The sequence below is a fragment of the Echinops telfairi genome, unplaced genomic scaffold, assembly GCF_000313985.2.
Source record: "Echinops telfairi isolate 266 unplaced genomic scaffold, ASM31398v2 ScPeMD7_7410;HRSCAF=8448, whole genome shotgun sequence".
Classification (NCBI taxonomy): domain Eukaryota; kingdom Metazoa; phylum Chordata; class Mammalia; order Afrosoricida; family Tenrecidae; genus Echinops; species Echinops telfairi.
The window spans coordinates 26,161,462-26,167,523 of NW_022111310.1; positions in this window are offsets into that span (position 1 = coordinate 26,161,462).

Consider the following 6,062-nt stretch of genomic DNA (forward strand, 5'->3'; position numbering starts at 1 on the left):
ACACACACACACACACACACACACACACCGCCCCCGCTCTCCAAGGGGATGGACAACAGTAATATGAGTGAAGGGAGACAACGGGCAGTGTAAGGTATGAAAATAATTTATAATTTCTCAGGGGTGCGTGAGGGTGGGAGGGTGGGGGCTGGAGGGAAAAAAAGAGGAGCTGATACCAAGGGCTCAAAGAAAATATTTGGAAAATAATGATGGCAGCATATGTACAAATGTGCTTGATACAATTGATGTACGGATTGCTCTATGAGCTATAAGAGCCCATAATACAATGGTGTGTAAAAACTAAAAAAAAAAATTATCTAGGAAGAGTTGGAGGGACGGCCATCAGTTAGAGAGACCCTGGAGGAACAACCTGATCGCATACTGTGAGGAGAGGAAGCAGATAATGACGTGGAAACCAGGGACTGCAGAGAGGAGAGGGAGTGGGCAGTTGTTGAAATGCTTCCCTGAAGAGGGCAGGGGGGCGGGGCGGGGCAGGCGGGTCTGGGTATGGGGCTGGGTGCCCCCAGGACAGGCTGGGGGGCTTTTCTCCTGTGCAAAGGAAAGGCAGCAATGATGGGTGGGTTTCTGATATGGCTGGGAAGACAAGAAACTGAGAAGTTCTGACCCCCAAAGAACCCCTGACCGTGTGGAGGGAATGGGGGGTGACTGTGTGGGGGGGGTCTGCAGTGAGGAACCCCGAGTAACCAGCATGCTGGAGAATCTGCCTTTTATCCTAACGGTGCTGGGGCCTCTTTGAATGTCAGGCTATTGGCTCCTGCGAGAGAGCCCTGGTGGTGGCAGTGTGAGGATAGTGTTGGGGGGGAGGGGGGTGGATCTCCTGAGAGCCCCTGTAGGAGGCTGCCGAAGCAAGTGGAAGGTTAACTGTCCATGTGAAAGATTTTAAACCCATGGAGTCATTCTGCAGCTGAGCAGCGTGATTTGCGAGAAATGAAGGAAATGGCCTGAGCCCTCGGGTTAAAGACTGCCCTTCCCAAGCCTCACTCAAGCATGACCTTCTCGGACAGAAGGTGTCCAGCTGAATATTACTTTCCCTTTGCTGTTTCTAACTGTGTTTTCTCCGTTCCATCTCTGCCGTCCTCTGTCTGAATGCCAGCTCTATGGGCAGTTTTATCCCCAAGGTGATCATGCCTAGCACTGTCAGCCACACAAAATCTATTTGTTGGCTGTGTTGGCTTTACAATGCCCATAGCAGGGCGTCCGGCACCTGAACATTTACTCTACGATAACTACTGTACAGTCAATCTCCCGGCTGTGAACAGGGTCTATTTCTAAATGCCTCCCTTGTGTAGGCAAAGGGGAACATGGGTATACAACTCTTGTTCAGCCTTGAGCAAGACTCAGAGGCCTGGGGACACAGTGAGTTATGTGTGGGTCAGCATTTCAAATCCACCAGCTGTCCCCTTGAGAAAGAGGAACAGTCTGCTCCCATGAGTTTTTACAGCCTCGCAAACCCTAGGGTCCAGTTCTACTCTGTTCCTAACAGTCCAAACCAGCGCGATGGCAGTGGGCTGGTAGGCCCAGCAAGGCTTAGAGCTTCGGTGATTTCAATGCTGTGTGTGCAGTGCCTGAAGGTGACTGGGATGAGGAACAGGTGAGTGGGGGCTGGTTCCGTTGTTTCAAAGTGAGGGTAGATGAATAGAGTAGCCAAGGGCTCATCTCCTAAGTCATAACCAGGGGTCTGCTTATCGGAATAACAGCGGTGGGGTGAGTGTAGCCCAGTAACACTCAAAATGTGGACCAGGCGTGGCCAACAACATCAGTATCACCTGAGAGCTTGTTAGAAATTCAGAATCCCAAGCAATACCCTCCTTATCTCCCTCCCACCCCTTGCCCGCCCTGATGAATCACAGTCTTTGGATCAACTCCCAGGTCTCTGTTCAATTGAGATGGATAGATAGTGTTGCATTGACTAAAACACAGAGGTTAAAGGGTTAGAAGGGGCAGGGTAGCCGATAAATCTAGGTGTTGCTAAGAGCACTGTAGAACTACCTTGCAAGATCTAAACACAAGAAACCCCATTTTGGAAAAGAAAGAAAGCATAATATTTAGGCCCAACTTACATGTTGAGCCACTGCCAAGCACCAACAGTTGGTCCGAAGAGTCATCCAGAAAGTCTGGGGGTCCCCGATAAGACTTGGCTGGACGCCGCGGAATTCCCAGAATGACGTCAAGGAGCCAGCTGGACTGCCTATATAAACCCGGGTAGAGACACTGACTTTTTCAGAGAGCTAGGAACCAAGGAGACATCGACTCCTGTTCTCTCCAATTCTACCCGGGGTGGGTGCACCGATGAAGGCCATGCTTGTTGGGACTATGATGCAGAAAGAAGAAGGTAGTATGTTGCCCCTATACCTGATATTTCTTTGAAATGATCTTATAGTCTGAGTTAACAGTAGGATTATTAGAATGTTTGATGTGTGTTTGCAGTGAATAAACCGAAAATGTCACAGAGTGTTAAATTATTACTGATGGCGCCACTCGTGCCAGGTGTAGCCATGTGCAGCTTGCGGAGCCGATTGGAGACCGCCAAGCAGGCCGTTGGGAATGAGGTCCTAGAGAACGAGGCCAGCTGGAGTCCTATTTGAGATCTGGCTGTGCCCAGCGGGGAGGTGGGGCCAGAGCAGGGAGGTCTGCTGGGTGCAAAGGAGGAACAATAGCGTGTCCAGCTGGGGAGCATCCTGGATACTGCGGGGACAGAACTACCGAAGGAGAAGAAGCAGAAAGCAAAGGAGGCTGGATGCCAGGAGGAGACAGCGACAAGGGGACTGGATTAGAGTGCGCATGGCAAGCCGCCCTTGAGGTCCAGGGAGGTTCGTGGCTTGCCTGCAGAAAACCTGGCCTCTGCTGGGGTCCTGTTTCCTGTTGCCCGTTGTTACAGATTCCCCGAGTGGCAGAAACCGTCTCTCAAGGGGCCAACTGTCTGCCTCACCCAGGCTGCCCATGTGCCTGCTCTGGAGCGCCCCATTGGCTGGCTGACATGTGAGGGACAAGCAAGTCACTGTCATCCACAGGCGCTCGGCTCTGGGGCTTCAAGGCCAGGAGTCATCTGTCAGCACAGCCACTTACACATTTGCACCAGAACCTAGAGATGGGCTGTTCCCCAGCTCTCCTCACCAGTCTGCTTGTCGGTGGACCGCTCTGATTATAAAGCATATATTCTCAGCAGGGAACTAGGCTCTGTCTCCAAGCGCATTACCAAAAGCCACACAGGTTGCCTGATGCTTGCTGACTTCCTTGTTTACTTGCCTGATCTAATTTTCTGCTCCGAGAAAGAATTACAGTCTTGGAAACTCACAGGGCCATCTCTACCCTGTCCTATGGAGTCGGCTTCGGCTTGATGGCAGTGAGTTTGGTTATGGTTCTGACAGTCAGGGACAAGCCTCCCCTATTTTTCCTAGCAGGGGGGAAACCAAGCCCCTGGGGGAAGGGTGACATACCACCCCACCGCCAAGATCACAGGATGCCCACTGCTCTACCTGTTCACATTCCAGGTGGTCTTTCTCTGGACCCCAACAGTTCTAACTCATGTAAAATGCCAACCTCTCTGGCACTTGGCTCACAGCAGGAAAGCCTTGCCCACCAGCAATTACCAAGTCCGTAATCATTTAGAGGGCATTCACAGTGCCCAGGACAAGCTTTGGCTTCCAAGGCATAGAAACAAATCCAATCCATTCCACAATATGCCCCCTGCCAGTGGGGAGTTTAGCTGCACGACTGGGCTTGGTCGCTGCCTGGCACTCCGGGTGCCCCCTGGGCTGACGCCACCATCGCTCTATTTTTGCCCTTTGGGTTTTGTGTGTTTCCAGCAGGTCATTTTCCCCATCTTGCAGACAACGGAAAGTGGAAGCCCAAGAAGTCCCTGCAAAACCAGGCTGACCGTGCACTCGGCTCTCCCCAGCACAGTCTGCTTTCTGCCAGCTGAGGACCAGTGCACAGGCTTGCTCATGAGCAAAGGACGTCCTTTGTGTAGTTTTGAACATGAAAGCATGTAGCTTTACTTTCGCTGCTTAAGCCAGGAGTTGAGTCACCGAATCAAATTCCCCGCCAAAAATAATTTGCAATTGTATCTGCATACATCGGAAAGTAAACAGAAGGGAATAGAAATGCATATTTCCCAGGAATAGTTATGAAGGCGGGTGTGGGATTTCTGACCAGGAAATGGCTTTCAAATGTTACCTGAGTTCACCTGGTGAGATCTTTCTCGAGACTTTTTGTTTCTGGTCAACATTCTTTCTTCTGGGGCTCACAGTCAGGCTATCTTCTCCCTCCCTTTCCTATGTCTGCACCTCCTCCTCCCCCACCTTCTGAACTAGGTTGTAGGGTGGAGGGGAGTGCTTTAGTGATTGGCTTTCTCCCTCAAAGTAAAAAACAGATGATCAAATAAAGAAGTTCTGGGACGTTCTTCTTAAGACTCCCTCCAGCTGGGGCCCTTCCAAATTCAGTGGGCTGTGTGCACTCCCGTGGTCCCCGCGGATACCCTTCACCTTCACTGCATCTAGGGTCCTTCCTAGGCTGCTTAGAGGTTGTGGAAAGTAGACCTTCCAGACTGAGGTGTTGCTGTGTGCTTCCCCCCACGGCCACCCCCTGTGGACTCGACCTTCCACCCTACACTGCTCGCTACCTGTGGCTGACAGCCTCTCAGTTGTCCATTCCCTTATTCAGGCAACAAGGTGCCCCAGCCCCCAGGCCCTCTCCCTTGCCCTAGGCAGCTCCACTGGGAGTGTCTGCTCCTTTCTTTTGCAACCTCTATAAAGCTGTTCCCTGGCTGATTCATTCTTCAAAACCTTGGTTAACTCAAAGGAATGCATGTGGCCAGAAGGCATTCAATCAGGATTTACTGGAAAAATTCTGAAGGTTATTTCATCTTGTTTTTCTTCTTCTCCTCTTCCTTCTTCCCCCTGTTCTCCATTGGATTTTCCCTAGTCTCTTTTAATAAATGACTCAAGCAAGAAAGGCCTTCCAAGAGATCCCAAGGAAAAAACAATGGGACCGATGGTTGGGGTCGGGGCATGGGAGAGGGTGAGGGAAAGGGGGGAGAGGGGGGACCCAACAAACCCAGGGACAAGGGAACAACAAGTGATCTAAAATCGATGGCCAGGAGGGCAGAGAATGCCTGGTGGGGTCTGATCAAGTATAATGTTGCCAAGAAGAACTACTGAAAGACAAGAGGAACATAAAGGGAAATAGAGGAAAGAACTAGGAGGCAAAGGACATGTATAGAGGTCTAAATCCAGGCATGTACATATGTCAATATATTTATATATAATGATAGGGACGTAGATCTATATACATATATTTATATGTTAAGTATTAAGCTAGCAGACAGACTTTTGGCCTCTACTCAAGTACTCCTTTAATGCAAGAACACTTTGTTCTAATAACCTGGCATTCCATGATGCTCATCTTCCCACATGATCACTGAAGACAAAATGGGTGCATAAGCAAATGTGGTGAAGAAAGCTGATGGTGCCCGGCTATCAAAAGATATAGCATCTGGGCTCTTAAAGGCTTGAAGATAAACAAGGGGCCATTTAGCAGGAAAGTAACAAAGCCCACATGGAAGAAACACACCAGCCTGTGTGATCATGAGGTGCCGGCGGGATCAGGTATCAGGCATCAGAAAACCCAAAACAAACAATCATATCTGTAGACAATTGGACATCTCCTCACAGAAGGGTCACAGGAAGCTATGAGCTATCCAGGTGGATGTATAGCACTGATAGACATACAACATTCCTCTAGTTCTTTAATGCTCCCCCCACCCACTATTATGATCCCAATTCAACCTTAACAAACCTGGCTAGACCAGAGCATGTACACTGGTACAGATAAGAGCTTTCAACACACGGAATCCAGACAGATAAACCCCTTAGGAACAATAATAGGAGTAGGGATACCATGAGGGTAGAGGGAAGGTGGGAGAGGAAGGGGGAACCAATCATAAAGATCAACATGTAATCCCCCACCCACCCACATACCCAGGGTGATGAACAACAGAAGCATAGGTAAAGGGAGACAGCAGGCGGTGTAAGATATGAAAA